Raw genomic sequence first — 23,916 nt, 5'->3', positions numbered from 1 at the left:
TCCGAGCGTACTATTCAAATATTGGAGGACATGTTGCGTGCTTGTGTTATTGACTTTGGAGGTTCATGGGATAAGTTTCTACCACTTGCAGAGTTTGCTTACAACAACAGCTACCAGTCGAGTATTCAGATGGCTCCATATGAGGCTTTGTACGGGAGGCGGTGTAGATCTCCGGTTGGTTGGTTCGAGCCCGGCGAGGCTAGACTATTGGGGATAGATTTGGTTCAGGATGCCTTAGAGAAGGTGAAGGTGATTCAGGAGAGGCTTCGTACAGAGCAGTCGTGTCAGAAGAGTTATGCAGACCGGAAGGTTCGAGATGTGTCCTACATGGTCGGTGAGAAGATCTTGCTGAAGGTTTCGCCCATGAAGGGTGTTATGAGATTTGGGAAGAAAGGCAAGCTGAGTCCTCGGTTCATTGGGCCTTTTGAGGTGCTTTGGAGGATTGGGGAGGTGGCTTATGAGCTTGCTTTGCCACCCAGCCTGTCGAGTGTGCATCCGGTATTTCCTGTTTCTATGCTTCAGAAGTATAGTGGGGATCCGTCTCATGTTTTGGACTACAGCATGGTTCGGTTGGATGATGATTTGACCTTTGATGTGGAGCCAGTAGCTATTTTGGGTCGCCAGGTTCGGAAGTTGAGGTCAAAGGATATAGCTTCAGTGAAGGTGCAGTGGAGAGGTCGGCCCGTGGAGGAGGCTACCTGGGAGACCGAGCGAGAGACACTGAGCAGATATCCTCATCTATTTGAGGCTTCAGGTATGTTTCTTGGCTCGTTCGAGGACGAACGTTTGTTTAAGTTGGGGAGGATGTGACGACTCGGCCAGTCATTTCATGAGTTACCGCTCCATTTCCCCCATTTCAGCTTCTTTACGCTTCGTTATCCGTGTTTTATGTGATTGAGTTTATTAGTTCGAGTTCGGAGAGGATTTGGTAATAAATGAAACACTTAGTCTCTTTTAAGAAGGCTTAAGTTGGAAAGGTCAACCGGATGTTGACTTATGTGTTAGAAGGCTCGGAAGTGAGTTCTGATGGTTCGGTTAGCTTCGGGAGGTGATTTGTGACTTAGGAGCGCGATCGGAATGAGTTTTGGAGTTGTAGAGAAGATTTAGGCTTGAATTGGCGAAATTGATATTTTGGCAAATTCCGGTTGATAGGCGAGATTTTGATATAGGGGCCGGAATGGAATTCTGAGAGTTGCAGTAGCTTCATTGTGTCATTTGGGATGTATGTGCGAAATTTTAGGTCATTCGGACGAGATTTGATAGACCTTTTGATCAAAAGCATAATTTAAGAATTCTTAGAGTTCTTAGGCCTGAATCTTATGTTAAATTGGTGCTTTGATGTTGTTGTGAGCGTTTCAAAGTTTTGAGCAAGTTTGAACGATGTCATGAGATATGTTGGTACAATTGGTTTGAAGTTCCGGGAGTTCCAGGTAGGTTCCGGGATGTTTTAGTGCAAAAATCATAGCTGTAGCAGGTCTACAGGGGTTGCAGGCCCCGTAACTCACTCACACGGTCCGCACAAAAATGAGTGCGCCCGCGGTGACTGCTGTGCGGACTGCACAAAAGCGGGCGCGGCCGCGGTAGACGTCGCGCAGACCGCACAAAAGTGGGCGCGGCCGCGGTGAAGAACCCTCCCGCTGGTCCTACTTCGGAAGCTCATATCTTTTGATCTACAAGGAATTTTGAGGTGATTCAAAAAACAAAAGTTGTAGTCCTTCATGTCTAGTTTCCATAAAGGCAAGGATATCGCAATTTGGATATCTGTAGCAAAAGTTATGGCCAAAACACTAAAGCCTGTCACTGCAAAGGGAGGCCTGTGCGGCCGCACGTTGCCATTGCGTGGACCGCACTGGCTTGCACGGACCGCGGTCGTTTTGGTGCGGCCCGCAGTAGCTGAAACCTGAGGGGTACCTATAAATACGAGGTTTTGGATTTTATTTAATATTTTGACCTAGAGAGCTCGGATTTTGGCTATTTTTCGAAAGTTTTTCAAGAAATTAATCGGGGTAAGTGGTTTTAACTCAGATTTGGCTAGAATACATGAATCTATCACTGAAATCATCATTTAATTCGTGATTTGAGATGGAATTTGCGAAGAAAATTGTGAAACCTTTCAAAAATGTAAAATGATGATTTGAAGGACCAAATGGTATCGGAATTGGATAATTTTGGTATTGTTAGACTCGTGAGGGTATGAGGATTCTGAAAATGTAAATTTTACCCGATTCCGAGACGAGGTCCCGGGGCTCGGGTTTTGCTAATTTTGGGATTTTTGATATTTTCGAATGTTTTCGCTTGGGTTTTGTTCCCTTAGTATATTGTGACGTATTCGTTCTGATTTTGGATAGATTCGACGCGCGTGGAGGCCAATTCGAGGGACAAAGGGCGTCACGAGCTAGAGAATTAGCCAGTTCGAGGTGAGTAATGGTTGTAAATGATGTCCTGAGGGTTTGAAACCCCGGATTGCACATCGTAGTGCTATATTGAGGCGCCATCACGACCGGGTTCTGGGATTGGATCGTGACATTAAAGATGTTCATATGAAATGAAGGATCATTTGTTTTCTCAACAAATGTCTTTTTGAGTAGATGTCAGCCTCAGGTTGTGTGTCGTAGTCCTCAACTTCAAATTATTTGGTCCGGCTACAAAGTAATTCATACGATATAAGCGAAGTTCATGTATCTTGTTCCTAAAAAACTTCAGAACATACTTTCCTATTGTAGCATGTATACGATCACTCTGCAAAATCAGATTTATTATTAGTGCACAATTATGAAGCCAACTATTATAAGCTCGTATATACTTTCATCATTACCTAAAATTGTTAAAAGATTTGATGTCAAAAACCAGAATGCTATAGTTTGTTGTATATCAATTATGAAGGCAACATTAATAGACAGAAAGAGAAATATTTCATATATAAACGCTCTATATGTTCATCCGATGATATTATGTACAAAGATGCAACTTAATTGATTGTTAATATATAGGACAATCACTGTTTAAAGTTATCCTCAAGATTTGAAGTCAAAAACGGAATTCCAAATCACTTAAAGATCTGTTTATATGGAAGTCGAAATTATTGGATGACCTTCTTAAACATTTGAGTAATGCGGAAGAAAGAATTTTCATATAGAATGCGACTACATTAGTAAGTTTAAAACTATGAGAAAGTTGAATATGTTACCTTAGAATCCTGTAAAACCAATTCAATTGAATACGGTTGTAAGCACGTGATTTTTGCCCTATATGAGAATTACTCCCAAAAAATTCAAAAAATAAAATAATTTTCCTTGGTGTGCAATTTTGTGATATTTTGTGATATTTTGAATAATTATTTGTATTTGTCTGTGCATGTTTATTTGCTAAATTAATAAAAAAATACAAAAATATGTCGCATTTTGCATGTAGGATTTAATTCTACAATTTGTTAGTAATTAAGTTTGTTTACAAAAAAATAAAAATTTACAAAAATAGGCATCGTTTGCATTTTTAACATTTAATGTCCAAATATACAATTTTATGCTTAATTACTACTTAATTATGCGTTAATTGTTATTTGGAGTTAATTTGCGCTTTTATAACTTAATTTAGTTCTTAATAATAATTTAAGTATTTTTATAATTTAGTTTTAGAGAAATAAAAGAAGAAAAGAGAGCGAAAATATAAAGAAAGTCGGAATTGGGCCTCTTCTTCGATTTCAAGCCACAGGCCCAAAAATTGGCCCAATCTTCCCAAACGACCCAGTCCATTTCGAACTGGGTCGACCCAGCCCATAACCCAACACCCCTATTATCTTACAAACAACACAAAACAAAAAAAAAAAAAAAAAAAAAAAAAAACCTAAAAAATACTAACCCATCCGCCACCCCCCCTCTCTTTCTCTCTTCTCCTTCACCATCTTCAAGCTCCATCCATGGCTGCCCTACCCCCAACGACCACCCCCTCCAGCCCTTCCCCCTCACCCCGTCACACTCACATACACACACACAACTCCTTCATCTTCTTTCTTCAATAAGAAAAATACCGCAGCCAACCCTCCGTCGAACCCCGTCGCGCTGCTGGATTGTCTTCTTCTTCGTAGTTGTTGCTGCATCGTCTGCTTCTTCTACTGTTGCTGCCCGCTGCTGCATCTTCTCCTTCTTCTACTGCTGCTGCCCGTCGAGCAGCTGATTCGAAACCACCTCGTCGTCGCTGGACAGAAAACCAACGAGCAACATGAGGTGAAGAAGAAGAAGCAACAGTCTTGGAGATGTTGCTGTCCGCCACTGCTGCGTTTTGCTGCTGCCCACTGATGCGTTTTGCTGCTGCCTGCTGCTGCTCCGTCATGCTGCTGCTTGTTTTTGCTACGACCAGCTATGGACTAGCTTCATCGAGCTCGAACTCGAGCTCCCATGGCTACCGCTGCGTCTTCGTCTCCATTCGCGCTGCTGCTACTATGTCGCGCTGCTGCCTGCTCCGACGTGTTGCTGCTGCTATTCCATCGTGTTGAGCTGTTGCTCCTGGAACTGCTACTATAGCTGCTGCGTCATCTTCAAACGACGCCAAACGACCATCTTCTTCGATCGTCGTTTCGATCCGGTTAGTGGGTTTAAGATTTGGGTTTAACATTCTTGTCTTGTTCATCGTTGAATTAATTTTTTTTAGTTTGTTCATGTGTTTTGTTGGTTTAATTTTCAGATTCAAATGAAAATTTAATTAATTGTTTTTCATTTTGTTTCATGTTAATTTTATTTATTTTTGTAAAAAGGAATTGTTAGTTTAGTTTTAATATAGAAAGGTATTAGTTTAAATCGTTCAAATCCGTTGTTTGTTGTTAATATAGATTTAGTTAGTGTTCATCTTGTTTGAAGTTCGTTTTTAATTTAGTAATTTAATGAGAAGTTATGTTTTGGTTTTAATTTTTGGATCATGCATCTTTGTTATAAGTTTTGTTGGATTTAATTTAAGAAAGATTAGTTGATTATTTGAATATTAGTGATTTGAATATGATTATTTGTTTTGTTTAAGTTTATTCGAAGTTTGAACAAAGTTTGTTTGTTATTGTTATTGAATATTTTCATTCATGTTCATACTTTGTTTGGTTGATCTTGAATCCGAAATTTGTATAGTTTGATTTCTTGTTTAATTTATGATTATTTCTTGAATTTGTCTCATAATCTTGTTTAAGTTTAGTATAGGAATTGTTGGTTGTAATGTTGTTAGGGTTGATTTTAAGTTCAATATTATTGAATTTGGAAATCTGAATATACTTGTTTGTTGTTGTTGTTGTTGAATCGGAAAATAGGTTTGTTTGTTGATAAAATATTGTTCAATCAAATTTTAGTTGTTCTTTGTTGTTCAATTTGTGTTCATGTGATTTGTTGTTGAAATATTGAAGAAATCATGTTCATGTGATTCGTTGTTTGAACATTGTTAGAAATTGATCATATTGTCTATATTTTGGTTAAGTTTGATTAATTGATTTGTTATAGCTGATGGGGTAATTTGGTAAATCGCAGTACGTTTGGGGGTAAAATAGTAATTGCAATAAGGTCGGAGGGGTAGTTTAGGAATTGTACATTTTTGTAATTTTTTATGTGAAGCATGGGTGACAAAATGAAATGGGGTAAGTTGTGATATAGTTATTTAATATAAAGGGGGGACAAGACAAATTTTAGTGTGGGGAATCTTGTATTTGTTTATGTTAGGCATGGGGGACAAAATATAATGGGGTGGTGTGATATATTTATTTAATGTAATGGGGATGAGTGGGAAGATAATGGGTTTGGTAGAGAAAATGGGTTGATTTTAATTGATTAAAAGATTTATGGGATGAGATATAAGTAGAAGTCTTGAAATCAGATTTGGAGGACGGACAGAACAGACGGATAGAGAGAAAAAAAAATCTGACAGAAAGAGAATAAGAGAGAAAAAAAAGGGCTGAACATTTAAGAGAGAGAAAATTCCGAAAAAATATTTAAACTTTCAAATAAAAAAAAACTAAAAAAAATCTTCTACTTTCTTTCATTGTTTGAAATTAGCATTAATTGTTGTTGTGTCATCAAAGCTTGAAGCTTTGTTTTGGGATTAATACTCCACCGGTTTGCAAACTCTGTTCCTGAGTTGTTACTGTTGCTGGATTGTTGCTGCTGTGTTGTACTGTTATTACTGCTGTTGATTCTCATCTTCATTTTCTTTTGCTTCCAATATCAGGTACACAACTAAAAAGCTAGTTATTGTAATCCGAATATGAAGCATGAATACGAAAAATGAAGAGTTGAAATTCTGAATTAGCTTTAATTATATTCTGATTTTTATTTGTATGTACAAATTATTTAGTTTGCAAAAAATCAGAATCATGTAGCTATTTAATACACATAGTGGAACATTCGACGATAGCTTAACAGTTGAACTATCTGCATATATTGCCTAAATAAATAAATGGTGTAGTAACTTCGTCGAGTCAAAAATCAAACGAATAGGCCATCTAGTAGGAACTTGGTAGAAATACTGTTTAGAATAAATATTATTGGTTAATTTCAGCATGTAAATAAATTAAGACTTTTTTTAATTTTATTTTGTAGAGACAGATTTAATAGAAAATAATGTAGGCATTTTAGGATTGTCTTTTAAAAATAAATGAGATGAGCCTCGCTTAATAAAATGTATAGATTGCGGGGCCCTCAATAAATGTACATTTAATTGCTTAGAATTCGGGAGGAGTCGTTTAGCAAAAAATTCGGTCCTACCCAAAATAATGATACGCTAGTCGCTTTAGGCGCGTATTTAATAATATTATCTTCTTAAACTCGGGTGCGTATTTCATACGACCCAAATCCAAATCCCAAAACATTGAATAAAATGTGTTCCGGATTGCGGGTGCATTTCATGTGACGTAATCCAAAGACATGTTTTAAACAATGTTCACATTCTTGTAAAAATAAAAATAAATAATGATAAAAGCGGTAAAAGATAAAACTTGCACATAAGTTCATATTTGTATAAAAATCAGATAATCAAGCCGAATATAACAGTTGAGCGACCGTGCTAGAACCACGGAACTCGGGAATGCCTAACACCTTCTCCCGGGTTAACAGAATTCCTTATCCGGATTTCTGGTGCGCAGACTGTTAAACAGAGTCATTCTTTTCCTCGATTCAGGATTAAAATTGGTGACTTGGGACACCCTAAATCTCCCAAGTGGCGACTCTGAAATAAATAAACAAATCCCGTTTCGATTGTCCTTTAATTGGAAAAAACTCCTTGTACCCTCGCGGGTGCCGGAAAAAGGAGGTGTGACGCACGTGATTTTTGCCCTATATGAGAATTACTCCCAAAAAATTCAAAATAAAATGATTTTCCTTGGTGTGCAATTTTGAGAATTTTGTGACATTTTTGGATATTTGCAAAGTAATTGTAATCAGACTGTAGTAGATGAAAAATGAAGTTGAAAAGGTTTTGAAAATATAAAGCGCATAAATCATGCAGTTATAGATGTGTAGATAAAATAGGAATTTTTGAATTGGAAGCTTACGTTTGGGAGCACGATCAGTTGTGGGATAATGCCAATTGTTTTGCCTTTAATGAAATAACTTCACAATTGATGAGATGCCGACTGTTTTGTTGAAATAACTGGAATTTATTCGTCCTTTTTTTTAAAATAAAAATTTATGTATAAAAAATAAAAAAACTAATTGAAAATTGTAGATGGTAGTTGTTGAGTAAAATAGGCCAACTTAGAAAGTGGGAGGATTCAGTAATGTTATTTATAACAGCCACCACAATTAAGGGGAAGGAAATTCCGGAAAGCAAAAAACGTGGGAGGATTGGAAACCAACTTCGTAGGAGTATTGTCAGTTTTTTATATTTCTAAAATTAAATTTATTTTACTTATTTTGCTTATTTGTAGTTTGAAGACAAAAACTCCAACTATCTTAGAGAGCTAATTTTTTACATGTGTTAGCATTGTGGGTATTCCACTTGACAGCCTAACATTGTTTTGCCTTTGTTATTCTATATAGATAGAATATAGATAGATTATTATTTCTTTTTATTCTACGAATATATCTTTTTTTTTTAAAATAATTTATTTATATTTACAATTTTATCCATTATAAAGTATACTTATAGAGAATAAAAATGTCAAAAAAGATATAGCCGTAGAATAAAAAAAAAATAATTAAGAAGAAGAGTAGAAGTAGGAGGAACCTTCTTCCTTAATTAGTATACCTAATAATCTAACAAAGATTGTTAAGTCAAAAAATTCGTAGGTAAAAAAGTAAAAACAATAAGACAACAATTAGAAGATCAATTAATTTCGTCGGTTAAATATGGAAAAAGAATAAGATAACAAGTAGGAGACCCATTAATATTAAATAATATATTTATTTTTTAAAAAAGTAATTTTATTTGTATTTACAATTTTATTCATTATAAAGTACGCTTATAGAGGATAAAAATGGCGAATGACATTTCGCTAAGGGCCTTCGTGCTTTTAATATAGTACTAGTCTTAGGGTACGCGCTTTGGGCGTGTACCTATATCAATAAATATATAACTTTTAAAAATTACGTAAATGTTATTAAATAATGTGTGAGTTATTAAATATAAAAAATATAAGTTCCTAAAAATAATGAATGTTAATCTCATAAAGCTAGCTCAATAACGCAAAGAAATTCTACTCCACATAAGTCTTTATATGCCTTACTATTTTTTATGATGAGTAAAATATCTTATAAAAATTATTGTTATTTTTGTTACCAAATACTATAAACAAATAACAGCGAAAAAATACTTTTACCATAATTATTCAAAGTTAATAAAATAAATTAAAATTTTGAATCTTTTGGTCTTTTAGAAATTTGAGAGTGATGAGGTAGAGTTATAGCTCCTAGAAAGATATTGGTAAATAACAAAATAAAATCTTAAATAACTAATATTGAATTATAAAAAATAATGTAATACTATACTAAAAATATAAGAAAGCTATCATTTATTAGAATGAATATAAAAAGAAAGAAAAATAATAATAACAACTCTTTGAATACCTTTTGTCTTATGTTACATCCTTAATGCTTCAACTTGGCAATTTAATGTTTAATAATTATATTACAACAAATTTTGCTCTATTTTTTTATTTCTTTCATGGACGAGGCTCTTTTTGTGAAAATAGATTTTTGTACCTTAAGAATTTTGTCAACTTGATAAATAATTTTATTTATATAATAATTTTGAAAAGAAATTGAAATTAATCTTTTTTGTTGCTAATTTAGTAATTCAAAGACTTACTTATTTGTTGAGATTTCATGCTTTTATGATAGTATAGAAGATAAAAATAATTGTAGACCCACAATAGGTCGATGAAACCTCAGACACCGACAGGAGAATACAACACGGCGACCGACAGGAAGCCCAAAAAACCCCTAGTTCAGGAAGAACGGGAAGTTAGCCTTCATGTTATTTTTGAAATGTTGCAGGCACAACAACTGGCTATCGCTCAGCTGCAAAGCCATCCAAAGACTCTGAGCATGGTAGCACCGGGGATAGCTCCCCTAGACGAACAGATGCCTGAGAGATCGAGCAATAACAGATCGATAGCAGACCCTGCCATCGTAAAAATGCTCGAAGACCTCACCAAAAGGATCAAATTTGGCAAGAAAATGATAGCAGCCAACGATAAGAAGGTCGAGACCCTACAACTCCAGGGTCGACCGGATCCCGGGCACACCCCCGGTCCTGAAAGGTGTGGATTCAAAGAAGTCCATACAAAGATTGTTCCCCAAAGAACTCCCAAAATGCAATGGGACCTCAGATCCCAACGGACACGCCACTGCCTATACGTGTGCAGTAAAGGATAATGACATGAAAGACGACGAGATCGGGTCCGTCTTACTGAAGAAGTTTAGAGAAACACTCTAAGGGGCCCATGATGTGGTATCGCAACCTAGCTCCCAACTCTATAGACTCGTCTGCCATGCTTGTAGACTCCTTAATAAAGGCACACGCCGGTGCCATAAAAGTAGCAACAAGGAAGTCCGACGTATTCAAAATTAAGTAGAGGGAGAATGAAATGTTGCGAGATTTTGTATCTCGCTTCCAAACAGAACGAATAGGACTACCCCCGGTCTCTGATGACTGGGTGGTGTAGGCCTTCACTCAAGGCCTGAATGAACGAAGCTCAGTGGCCTCAAGGCAGCTGAAAGAGAATCTAATCGAGTATCTCGCCGTAACTTGGTCAGGCGTCCGCAACCGGCATCAGTCAAAGATCAGGGTCGAGGATGGCCAGCTGGGATCCCCCTCGGGCTCAGTGTATCCAAGCAGACTCCTAGCGAAGGAGTCAAAACCAAACAAAAAGAGGTATCAGCTGTACCCCAAAGATACGAGGAATGCCCTGAGACACAATCCGCCTCGCAACTATTGATTGGTGAACCGAGGACAGAACCCTCAGGGACTCATCAACAGAGGTGGATTCGACGAGGACATGTGTCCAACGGGGCCACCTCGTCTATCAGAATACAACTTCAACGTTGATGTATCGGATATCGTGTTCACCATTAACAAAACTAGGGACACCAAATGGCCCAGGCCTATTCAGTCGGATCCTTCCCAGAGGAATCACAACTTAGTGTGTGAACTTCATAACATGCACGGCCATAGGACCGAAGATTGCCACCAGCTCCGAAAGGAAATAGCCAGGCTACTCAAATTTTTTTTCCTACTCGAACAATATATTATTTTTATCAAGTTGTGTATATTTAAAAACTACATTTAATAATTAAAATATATATTTAGTTAGATACAAAAAATATCTTACTTTTAATATTACATCTTAGAATTGTAAATTCCCATATTTCCATTGAAATTGCCGTATAGGATATACAAGGAAAAGAAAACGTAATACTACACCTATTTTCCCAAATAATTACATGAAAATTATACAATATTTTTTTGGCTTTGGTTGAAAAGAAACTTACCTTTTACTTTATATTCTCTTCTTTTTTCTTAATATATTTTATTCTTTTTAGTTGATTGCACTCCTAAATATTAGGTAATAATTCAAATTTTACTTAATTCTAAATTCCTAAATATTAGGAAAGTAACTTAAATTATATATTTATCCAATGTAAAACTTATTTTAAAAGGATAAAAAAGACGAACGACATTTCGCGAAGGGCCTTCGTGCTTTTAATATAGTAATAGATAGATATAGATACTAGTCTCCATATACTTGCACGTAAGTTTTCAATTATTTTTATGATATAGCAATAAATTAATGTTATTAAAACATGATATACAAGAGGAAACAATTACTTTGAATATCAATATTATTACCTTAACATAATACTTGAATTTCTATAATTGCATAACATCTTAGCTTGCAAAGATGATCTATTTGTTATTATGCTATAAGAATAAATACTATCTAAACTTAACTAAATAGATCATTTTTGTAGGTCAAGACGATATCCAATCAATAAGACATAGTTCTTGGCATTGTCTGGTGCTATAACAATTTACAAATTTTAACTTTTCATATTTGTTAGAATTTGCATATTCGGTTATTTTAAAAATTAAAAATAAAATTCACTTTTTGACATAATTTTTACTCGATTACTTATCAAGGAGATATAATTAAGGTTTATTCACTTGATGCATGACTGAATATCTATAACTTTACGACAACCGCCTATAAATAAAATATGTATTTCAATTTAACAAAATATTAAGAGTAAGTATTACCTCGTAGGTCGGTTTTGGTTGTGAAAAACCTTATAAGATAGAGACGAAGGTAAAGATTACATAACCAAGTTTTCTTAACTTCCGGAAAGAATTATGTAATTGTCACGACCCAAATCCCGGTCGTGATGGCGCCCAGCACACTACTAGGCAAGCCCGATCATTATTCAACACTTAACCCAATTTATCAAAAATAGCGGAAAGAAATATCAATCAAGCAAGATTAAAATACTGAAGAATTTAACAAAATACACAATATAATCTCACTAGGACCCGGTGTCACGAATCTGAGCTTCTAGAATACAGAATATCATCCTAATACATGGTATATCCAAAGTCTGATAATGCGGAAATAAAGAGATAGGATAGGAGGGAGAAGATCAATGGCTGCGAACGCCGTGCAGCTACCTCGATACTCCCAGAAGCTGGATCTGCTGATCAACTGGATCTACTGAGCCTGAGACTGCCCTGGATCTGCACACAAGGTGCAGAGAGTAAAGTGAGTACTCCGACTCATGAGTAATAAAAGTAACTACAGTCCGAAGATAAGAAAATCCAGTAAATACACAAAGTAAGCCAAAATCCAAATATACAACAACATATGGAACTGAGCAGCTAAACAACAGTATAAATACAAATACATGAATGCAATGCAATGCATATGATGGTACATTCCAGTACCCGCTGCGACGTGCAGCCCAAGCCATCCATATTTATTTATCGTCGACGACGCTCATTGGGGGTGTGTACATACTCCGGAGGGGCTCCTACAGCCCAAGCGCAATATCTTGGTCAGTCATTGTTACCTGACCAGTCAGCCATTGTTACCTGACCAATTTATATCATACAGTGCCATTGTTACCACTGTTCAAGTATATCATCCAGTGTCATTGTTACCACTGTTTCAAGTCACTTTATAATCAGTCCAGAAAATAATATAATAAGCCCCTTGGGCATTTACAAAACAGAAGTTCCCAACCCGGAATACATTTAAAAATATCATTTAAGTTTTCAACACTTAGAATTATGGCTGAGTTTGCAAAACAACATTTAAAACCTTGGACTGAAATTAAATGATATGCAAATCATGTTAAGCAGTAATATCAGTCCTCGAAGGATTTTACAAATCGGCACAAGGCCCCAAACATGGCATCAAGCCCAGTAATATCAATGAAGTATGTGTATCAATCACCAGTATAGTATAAACATCACACGGGATGGACCAAGTCACAATCCCCAATAGTATCCGACCCCGCACTCGCCATGGAGTGCGTGTCACGCCTCAATATAGCGTTACGATGTGAAAGTCCGGGGTTTCAAACCCTCAGAACAGCATTTACATCTATTACTCACCTCAAGACGGCCAAAAGTCTACTCCGCGATGCCCTTTCCTTTCGAATCGACCTCCTCGTGCGTCGAATCTTGCCAAAACCACAAGTAATATATTACAATAGGCTAATGGAATATAACCCAATCGAAAAGACTCGAAAAATATCGAAAATCACGAAATTTCTAAAACCTGAGCCCCGGGCCCACTTCTCGAAAAATTACGAAAGTCACATCACCGGATTCCTCGTCTCGCCACGAGTCCGTACATAAAAAATTTACCAAATCCGATTTCATTTGACCCCTCAAATCACCAAATCTTATTTTCAAATCCCTAGGCCTAAATCCTCATTTTTTCTACAATTTTCATGCTCAAATCCATACATAATTGATGTACTTAACTCAAATTAGGTGGGGATAACTTACCTTCACATTGATGATGTAAATCCCCTCTTGAAGCTCCCCAAAAATCGTCCATACTTTGAAGAAATGAAGAAAAATGAGCTAAATCCGTGTATAAAAGAATCTGCCTGTGCTTCGTCGAGTTATACCTTGCACTTGTGCTATACAAATTGTACATCCTATTAAAATTGTTCCTTGTCGGACACCTTCTGTTTAAACACCAATAACGTCTTGTATAAATATCCAAATGACAAACGGTTTGTATATTTAGAAACTAGACTCAAATATCTTTAATTTGATAGGTTGTACACCATATAACTCTTTATATATCCCTAGATATGAGCTTCTAAAATGCATCGTAAATTCTGCCGAAATTGCTCCAGCAGCCCTTTTCGATCCATCGTAACTTTCTGTGATAATATCCAAATACCGAATGGTTTAACTTTCCGAAAACTAGAATGTATGGGCTACAACTTTCATGTTTTGCACTTTCTCTGATTTCTTATAGATTACAAGATATGAGCTTCCAAACTGGACTACTCGCACCTAAAACTTTCTGGGCACAGCAGAATTTCTGCAATTTTCTGCAATTTTTCCTAAGTCCGAAATCACTCCGAGACACCTCCGAAACACTCCCGAGCCCTCGGGGCTCCAAACCAAATATGAACACTGACTCTAAAACATCACACGAACTTGCTCGAGCGATCAAATCGCCAAAATAACATCAAAATTAATGATTTGAGCCTTAAATCCAAGAATTCATTCAAATTTCATAAACTTTCAAATTTTTCAATTTAAGGCCGAAACCCGTCAAACAACGTCCGTTTGTAACCAAACTTTACAGGAAGCGCTTAACCAACATATATGACCTGTACCGGGCGTCGGAACCAAAATACGAGCCCGATACCATTACTTTCTGATCAAATTTCATTTTCATTTTCCTTAAACATTTTCAGAAAACAATTTCACGAAAAAAATTCATTTCTCGGGCCTGGGACCTCGGAATTCGATTCCGGAAACACGTTCAACTCCCATATTTTTCTATGGACCTTTCGAGACCGAAAAATCACGGGTCCGGGTCCGTTTGCCAAAAATGTTGACCAAAGTCAACTTTAACAATATTAAATATCAAAATTCTTCAAATTTTACACATAATTCATATATTTCAACAAAAAAATATTCCGGACACACTCCTAAGTCCCAAATAATCTAACGAAGCTATACAAACCATAAAATTTGCATTTCGAATCCGATATCAAAATTTCCACTTCCGGCCAAATTTTCTCAAAAACCTTCAATTTTCCATCTTTAGCCGAACGGCTCCAAAATGACCTACGGACCTCCGAATTCACTTCTGATCGCGCTCCCTAATCCAAAATCACCATACGGAGCTACTCCCAGTCTCGGAATCCCAAACGGACATCAATAACACTGAAATGCATTTTAAACCAAATTGATGCAATTTCTTCTAAAATGCTATCTTCCACAATAGGCGCCAAAACGCTCCCGGGTTATCTAAAACCCGATCCGGGCATGCGCGCAAGTTCGAAATCATCATACGAATCTGTTGGAACCTTCGGATCCCAATTCCGAGGTCGTTTACTCAAAATTCCAATCCTAGTTCATTTCTTCAATTTTAAGCTTTCAAAATGAGAATTTCCATTTAGATTTGACTCCAAACTTCCTGAATTTTAATTCTGACCATACACACAAGTCAATATACTTGAGATGAAGCCGCTCATGGCCTCAAACTGCTGAATGACGCGCTGGAGCTCAAAACGACCGGTCAGGTCGTTACAATCTCCCCCACTTAAACATACGTTCGTCCTCGAACGTGCTGAGAACTACACTGAAGTAGTCTGAAATCACTTGTTTAACACATCATGCACCTTCCCATGCTACCACTACTCCGTTGAGCACATTAGCTCGATAATTCTGTAGATATACTTATTTTTTCAAGCAAATAAGCCATTAGGCCCAATTCCAACATCCTGAATTTCCCTGCCAAGCCTGTTTCCATCATACGACCACCATATCAATCTCCACACGCTGTACCCAAACATGACTGCATAACTTTGCTGAATTCACACTTTGCATCACTTTACTCATAGAACCACAATAACATTCTTTAAACATAATAGTCGAAATTCCACGAATCTGATGCTCCCATTGCATCTCATGATCTACACAGGTCTTGCTCTAGTTTTTTTTTTTCAACAACACCGATACGACTGAAGAGATGTGCCGAAATTCACAACCAACTGCTGAATCAACAATTCATTAGATCTACACTCCTGACAAGTTCCATTACCTTGTCCCAAACTAAAGAATGATCTTTGCTCTATAATATACTTCATATAATCAGTTTGCACTGACCCCAAATCTAGTAACCTCGTCTCACCCAGTACGAACTGCTCAGGCAATAAGCCACCTCAGACATAATCAAAAATCCCACAAGACGCCACAATGTGCTAGTATGCTATCAATTTGAACGCGATACAAAAGGAAGGCGAACTCTAGAAGGAACTACTCAACTCGCACACTAACATAGACTTCCTCAGAAAACAGGGAAACAGAACACACAAAAGCAAATATGGGCACTGAACTGAACATCACACTGTTGCGGCGTGCAACCCGATCCAAACAACATACCCATGGAGGTGTGCCACCCGATCCACATATAGAACTCACATAAGGAGATATACGTCGAGCTGAATAGCTCATCACATCAAAATACCGAATATCGGTCATAAACACACTAAGGTGCATAATATCATTCCCATGGAAACATATAGCGCTATAGGCTACAAACTCAAGCACAACTGAGGTGCGATACATGATCTAAGTCTCATCCTGCTCATATAACATCACCGCTGAGTGGAACCTCAACACATAAGGAATTTACCAAGCCGTCGCACAACTCATACAGTGCAATATATCTTTACATGAATTAACTGACCACGAAATAAGACCGCGACTATCCTTCCATAAAGAGCGCATTGCTGAAATAAACACAACTGGCCTGACGTAAGGCTCACTTCCACATTTAAATCTATCCACCGACCTCAAGTCGATCCTGATCGTGCCAAGCCAGGCCAATAATCTTTCACATGTCCATAAGCCAATAAACAGAGTGCCCTCCAGGCATAAATTCTCAAATGGATGATATTACCAAAATCCTCATACTTGGTTTAAATTTCTAATTAATCAAGTGACAACATGTCACACTTATACAATCTTCCCGCAGGACAAGCTCCCACCATTTTCCGAAATAATTAACAGGCCTGCACATTCAAACCACCGGTTGCACTAACACTGAAAAGCGATCAGGAATCCCTAACCAGGATGCAAGGCCTTTCTCACAGAACACCGATCTCAGGTGATACTGACGCCAATACCCATCTTACTCAAAACACTGAAACTCCTTTCCTGCTCATCCGAGCTCTTAACATCACATTCATTGACCAAACTGCGACCTTGGTCCTTACTTCAAATTCCATACCACTCACTGCACCTCATGTGCCGATATACGATAGACACGATCTCCATCACAACTCTGGAACCGACGATAGGCTAATACTTCATCACATAAGACCTTCCATTTAACTCACTTCAGGAGAACTATAGCAACATACAGGCGAATTCTCATAACCGTCGAATATGCCAATCTCTAAGTAGTGGTCCAAGCCGTCATAACCCTTTCCAGGATCCGCCTACTCATAACAGGCCCTAACAGAAGAATGATTCAGAATAACATCAATTACTACGGCCGACAAGCCTCACACGTACCGCCACAAATCACATGCATAACTCGATCACGCTGAACGAACCGATCACTGACACCAATATGCCAACTCAACTATGGCTAATCAATCTACTTCCTTCCAGTTTATCCTTGATTGCCTTAGAAATAATAATATCTCCCTTCAACACCTAACTTATTCCAACCGCACTCACCCCGAGTGACCTTAAATCACGAGACCATGTTGTCTCAAAAACCATGACCATTTCATGTCTCTCAAATGCTACACCGCAAGTCAAAACATCATAGAACATTTTGTGTCTTTCTTCATAAGCTGCTTCAAAAGCTTGACTCTTAACTGTACTTATAGACTCAGAATCATCAGGCACCACACTTTGCCTCTTGAATTCACTAAGATCGCTATTGAGAGCCACCCGGCTCTGACTTAGCCCCGAATGCAACCAACTCTACTGAATTTTATAACATATGAATACCCTCTCGATAAAGCACCCAGAGGGATCACTTCCCTCGAAGCCTGCACCTATACGAGGCATAAATCATGAATCTTCCCTCAAGTCTGAACATGAGCCAATAAGGCTAACCATAGCATGCATCCAACAATTCATTTACTCAAATTACCACCATGGTCCTTTTCCGTAGCTGCAATAACCCATCAATATGCTAATAACCAGAATTCACGCAGGTAATTAACCATGCAACCTAATCGTAAGCGGTGGGACTCTCCCACTTAGCTCAAAGCCACTATTACACGACTCTCGAACACATTAGAACCATTCTCTCAAGTCATTTACTCTTATTCAAATTGCAATTTACCTGATCCAACTAACATAACCACCCGTGCCTCATTAGCACTCTGACACCCCAGGGTATGACCTCATTCCAATACAACCAAACATCTTCCCGCTCCATGCACCGAGCATTCTTTACCAACGACAGCTTAAGACATACTGTGATTCTCACACATCTATGAAGCACCATGTAGCCTTTGTCAAAGATCTCCCTCACCCGTGCTATCTTCGGACCAATTTCTACAACCAGAGCTGATTCGCCAGCATGCCTCGAACCGGAACCAACATAGCACATGACCGTACAATTATCTAATCAATAGCAAACTTCCCAACTTGGCTCGAGGCCATAGATCACAACACATATACTCTATTGCTGCCGTAATACCATGGTGAGATTAAACTCAATCCTTCATAAGCTTGTGGAAACATGAATCATCAGAAACTTTAACTCTTCTGCAAATTTTTTTTTTTTTTTGTATTCACTCACCCCACAGTTAAGCCCACTCTTTAGGCGACAAAATTTTTACTAAGTCCCAAATTTTTTTAAAATTTTCACCAGAGTTTCCTTTGTAATTAGGCCTATCCACCTGCCAGAGAATCACCAAAACTATCCTAACAACACATCCACAACTTGACAAAGCATCACAGTGAAAATCAAACACTTAATAGTCCACCTATCATCCAGCAGGTCTCCATCGTCACTTCCAAGCCATATAGATACATCTCACAGTTGTAACATACTCATCATGTAGCTATCCATCCATCATTCCCACTAATAGGGACAACACCAAACATATAAGTTCAAAACACTTGCTTACATAATCAGCACCTCGGTGGTCAAGCCATAGGCAAAGATCCGGCCTCAAGTCCTCCAGACTGGCCTAACATCAAACTCACAGAGATTACACCTCGTCCCTCGATCGGGGAATTACAAGCCATCAAGGCACATCTAATACTGAGCATTCGTTCGCGCATACGAATATATGGAAGGAACTGTAAAAGTTACTTTTTCAAGCTGAATCAAGGACACACGATAAGATTTTAAGAATGTGAAGTTTTCCTAAAGGTTCTGCAGCCTCCCGAGGATAAGTACAGACGTCTCCGTACCAATCCGCGAGACTCTACTAAACCGGCTCATGACTCGCGAGACCAAGTAACCTAGGCTCTGATACCAACTCTGTCACGACCCAAATCCCGGTCGTGATGGCGCCCAGCACACTACTAGGCAAGCCCGACCATTATTCAACAATTAACCCAATTTATCAAAAATAGCGGAAAGAAATATCAATTAAGCAAGATTAAAGTACTGAAGAATTTAACAAAATACACAATATAATCTCACTAGGACCCGGTGTCACGAATCTGAGCATCTAGAATACAGAATATCATCCTAATACATGGTATATCCAAAGTCTGATAATGCGGAAATAAAGAGATAGGATAGGAGGGAGAAGATCAATGGCTGCGAACGCCGTGCAGCTACCTCGATACTCCCAGTAGCTGGATCTGCTGATCAACTAGATCTACTGAGCCTAAGACTGCCCTGGATCTGCACACAAGGTGCAGGGAGTAAAGTAAGTACTCCGACTCAGTGAGTAATAAAAGTAACTACAGTCCGAAGATAAGAAAATCCAGTAAATACACAAAGTAAGCTAAAATCCAAATATACAGCAACATATGGAACTGAGCATCTAAACGACAGTATAAATACAAATAAATGAATGCAATGCAATGCATATGATGGTACATTCCAGTACCCATTGCGGCATGTAGCCCGAGCCATCCATATTTATTTATCGTCGACGACGCTCACTGAGGGTGTGTACATACTCCGGAGGGGCTCCTACAGCCCAAGCGCAATATCTTGGTCAGTCATTGTTACCTGACCGCTCAGCCATTGTTACCTGACCAATTTATATCATACAGTGCCATTGTTACCACTGTTCAAGTATATCATCCAGTGTCATTGTTACTACTGTTTCAAGTCACTTTATAATCAGTCCAGAAAATAATATAATAAGCCCATTGGGCATTTACAAAACAGAAGTTTCTAGCCCGGAATACATTTAAAAATATCATTTAAGTTTTCAACACTTAGAATTATGGTTGAGTTTGCAAAACAGCATTTAAAACCTTGGACTGAAATTAAATGATATGCAAATCATGCTAAGCAGTAATATCAATCCTCGAAGGATTTTACAAATCGGCACAAGGCCCCAAACATGGCATCAAGCCCAGTAATATCAATGAAGTATGTGTATCAATCACCAGTATAGTATAAACATCACACGGGATGGACCAAGTCACAATCCCCAATAGTATCCGACCCCTCACTCACCATGGAGTGTGTGTCACGCCTCAATATAGCGTTACGATGTGAAAGTCCGGGGTTTCAAACCCTCAGAACAGCATTTACATCTATTACTCACCTCAAGACGGCCAAAAGTCTACTCCGTGATGCCCTTTCCTTTCGAATCGACCTCCTCGCGCGTCAAATCTTACCAAAACCACAAGGAATATATTACAATAGGCTAAGGTAATATAACCCAATCGAAAAGACTCGAAAAATATCGAAAATCACGAAATTTGCAAAACCCGAGCCCTGGGCCCACTTCTCGAAAAATTACGAAAGTCACATCACCGGATTCCTCGTTTCGCCACGAGTCCGCACATAAAAAATTTACCAAAATCGGAGTTCATTTGACCCCTCAAATCACTAAATCTTATTTTCAAATCCCTAGGCCTAAATCCTTAATTTTTCTACAATTTTCATGCTCAAATCCATTTATAATTGATGTACTTAACTCAAAATAGGTGGGGATAACTTACCTTCACATTGACGATGAAAATCCCCTCTTGAAGCTCCCCAAAAATCGTCCATACTTTGAAGAAATGAAAAAAAATGAGCTAAATCCGTGTATAAAAGAATCTGTTTGTGCTTCGTCGAGTTGTACCTTGCACTTGTGCTATACAAGTTGTACATCATATTAAAATTGTTCCTTGTCGGACACCTTCTGTTTAAACACTCATAACGTCTTGTATAAATATCCAAATGACAAACGGTTTGAAGATTTAGAAACTAGACTCAAAGATCTTTAATTTTATAGGTTGTACACCATATAACGCTTTATATATCCCGAGATATGAGCTTCTAAAGTGCATCGTAAATTCTGCCAAAATTGCTCCAGCAGCCCTTTTCGATCCATTGTAACTTTCTGAGATTATATCCAAATCGCGAATGGTTTAACTTTCCGAAGACTAGAATGTGTGGGCTACAACTTTCAGGTTTTGCACTTTTTCTGATTTCTTATAGATTACAAGATATGAGCTTCCAAACTGGACTACTCGCACCTAAAATTTTCTGGGCACAACAGAACTTCTGCAATTTTCTGCAATTTTTCCTAAGTCCGAAATCACTCCGAGACACCTCCGAAACACTCCCGAGCCCTCGGGGCTCCAAACCAAATATGAACACTGACTCTAAAACATCACACGAACTTGCTCGAGCGATCAAATCGCCAAAATAACATCAAAATCAATGATTTGAGCCTTAAATCCAAGAATTCTTTCAAATTTCATAAACTTTCAAATTTTCCAATTTAAGGCCGAAACCCGTCAAACAACGTCCGTTTGTAACCAAACTTTACAGGAAGCGCTTAACCAACATATATGACCTGTACCGGGCGTCGGAACCAAAATACGAGCCCGATACCATTACTTTCTGATCAAATTTCATTTTCATTTTCCTTAAACATTTTCAGAAAATAATTTCACGAAAAAAATTCATTTCTCGGGCATGGGACCTCGGAATTCGATTCCGGAAACACGTTCAACTCCCATATTTTTCTATGGACCTTTCGAGACCGAAAAATCATGGGTCCTGGTCCGTTTACCAAAAATGTTGACCAAAGTCAACTTTAACAATATTAAATATCAAAATTCTTCAAATTTTTCACATAATTCATATATTTCAACACAAAAATATTCCGGACACACTCCTAAGTCCCAAATAACCTAACAAAGCTATCCAAACCATAAAATTCGCATTTCGAATTCGATATCAAAATTTCCACTTCCGGCCAAATTTTCTCAAAAACCTTCAATTTTCCATCTTTAGCCGAACGGCTCCAAAATGACCTACGGACCTCCGAATTCACTTCCGATCGCGCGCCCAAATCCAGAATCACCATACGGAGCTACTCCTAGTCTTGGAATCCCAAACGGACATCAATAACACTGAAATGCATTTTAAACCAAACTGATGTAATTTCTTCTAAAATGCTATCTTCCATAATAGGCGCCAAAATGCTCCCGGGTTATCCAAAATTCGATCCGGGTGTACGCCTAAGTCCGAAATCATCATACGAACCTGCTGGAACCTTCGGATCCCAATTCTGAGGTCTTTTACTCAAAATTTCAATCCTAGTTGATTTCTTCAATTTTAAGCTTTCAAAATGAGAATTTCCATTTAGATTTGACTCCAAACTTCCTGAATTTTAATTCTGACCATACACACAAGTCAATATACCTGAGATGAAGCCGCTCATGGCCTCAAACTGCTGAATGATGCGTCGGAGCTCAAAACGACCGGTCAGGTCGTTACAGTAATAATATTAAAAATATTGACTATTTTGTAGCTGAGTAATTATAAAACATATTTGGTAGCTATTATATACGCTTTCGCTAACTTTTTATGACTTCTATGGCTTACTTTCTTTACTTATCTTCTCAAAAGAAAATTCCATCAACGTTATAATTTTTTGCAACAACATTCTTATTTTTCCCCAAGTAATCCTTAATAATGTAAATGAATGTTTTATGCTAGCGCCAAGCATTCTTTAGGAATTAACAATATGAATTTACATCACTATCTTTATAAACATGTCATGTTATAAAATAATATTTTTTTTAAATGATCCATGTATTTTCTATGGTGGTCCAGTTTTCTTGTGTACTATAAAATGATTAGGCGTACAATCAAAGAGGAGTTGCTTAAAAAGGTAATATCAAAATTGATTTAATACACATTTTGTTTGAACTCGTGTGAGATTGAGTTTTGTAGGGGACGATGATAATATAAAATATTGCCCGAATTTACAAAGTAGAATAAGGCTGATCCTAAATCCTTAATATTGCTTAACAAACATGAACCGAAGTAAAGAGGTTACGTAATAAAGATTCGTTGTAATAAAAAAGGACAATTACAAGTTTTTGTGCTAATTTGAAATGGAAACGATTCCAAATTCATGGCAGAAGTTTAGTTGAATCAAAATTCGGTATATTTGGTGAAGTTGATATTACAATTCTATCCAATATACATTATCCTTTTGAAAAATTTTAAGGGTTTTTAGGGGCATAAAAGGCAGTTAATATTTTGAGAATATTTTTATCGTTCAAGATTTAGCGTATTATATTCGTGCTTTTATAATAATATAATATATATAGCGTGCTAAATTCATTTTTTTCCACTACTTAATAAAAAGGAAAAATTGGTTGCAAAAATCGACCGATGTTCGTTGGTAATATCGACCGAAAACCGATCAATTCGTGGCAGTTGGTAATCATATGGTTGATAGAGCCAACCGATCGACTTCGGTCGATATTTTTCGACCGATTTCAGCCAGTCAATTAAATTCCAAAAAAGAAAAAATTACCGAATAAAATGACCAAAGCCGATCGGCATTTTTAAATATGTAACTAAAAATGGTACCATCTGAGAATCGAACTGGGGTCTGTACTGTGGTAGGATACTATTCCACCACTAGATCATTGGTGTATTTTCTTGTAAGATTGTCTTTTATTTCATTATAGTTTTTGATTGTATTTTCCTTCGAAAATAATCGACTGACATTCATTAAAAAATAAAGTATCGATCAAAATCATTCTGTTTATTAAAATGACTTGCCAAAATTACTAAAC

The 23,916-nt window shown here is 37.5% G+C and overlaps 1 long non-coding RNA gene across 1 annotated transcript; it reads right to left on the bottom strand.

Annotated features, from left to right (window-relative positions):
- Nucleotides 1-19,340: 19,340 nt before the first annotated feature.
- LOC142164852 (uncharacterized) lies at nt 19,341-20,880 on the bottom strand. The gene is made up of 3 exons (XR_012695927.1): nt 20,827-20,880; nt 20,427-20,494; nt 19,341-19,546 (listed from the first exon to the last, which is right to left on the bottom strand). It is a non-coding gene; the product is annotated as an uncharacterized LOC142164852 (long non-coding RNA).
- Between the last annotated feature and the right edge of the window lie 3,036 nt (nt 20,881-23,916).

Source organism: Nicotiana tabacum, chromosome 10 (genome assembly GCF_000715075.1).
Source record: "Nicotiana tabacum cultivar K326 chromosome 10, ASM71507v2, whole genome shotgun sequence".
Classification (NCBI taxonomy): Eukaryota; Viridiplantae; Streptophyta; class Magnoliopsida; order Solanales; family Solanaceae; genus Nicotiana; species Nicotiana tabacum.
This window is presented reverse-complemented; position numbering and strand designations above follow the sequence as displayed.